The following is a 463-nucleotide window of genomic DNA, read 5'->3' as shown; positions in this document are numbered from 1 at the left end:
CAGGAACGGTGTGGGCCATGAGCCTAGGCTTTGGCCAGGAACGGGAGGGTGCTTTAGCCCAGGCTTTGGCCAGGCGCTGCCTGGGAGAGGAGGGCAAAGCCTGGTTCCCAGGGTCGTTCCTCCCAGGCGTTCTCTGCAGGGCTGGTCCCCTGCTCGTCCTGGAGCCGTCCTGCCATCCCGAGGCTCTGTTGGAGGTCGAGAGGGGAAGCAGGGAGGAGAGGAAAAGGAAAAATATCTCTATTTTCCCAGCAAGCGTGAGCCTATCTAGGATGAACCCCAGCTCTGATTGCACCCAGGACAGACAGGAGGAGACGCACCAGCTACAAAAAACGCCCTCCAAGGACACCCCAACCTGCTGACTGCGGCCAGGGTGCCAGTGCCAGGCTGGGAACGCTGCCCTGCCTGGACACGAGCCAACGCCGGCACTGCCAGCACCCCGAGACCTGATCACGGTGCCTGGGAC

Source organism: Pterocles gutturalis, unplaced genomic scaffold (genome assembly GCF_000699245.1).
Source record: "Pterocles gutturalis isolate BGI_N339 unplaced genomic scaffold, ASM69924v1 scaffold6036, whole genome shotgun sequence".
NCBI classification, from domain to species: Eukaryota; Metazoa; Chordata; class Aves; order Pterocliformes; family Pteroclidae; genus Pterocles; species Pterocles gutturalis.
This window is presented reverse-complemented; position numbering follows the sequence as displayed.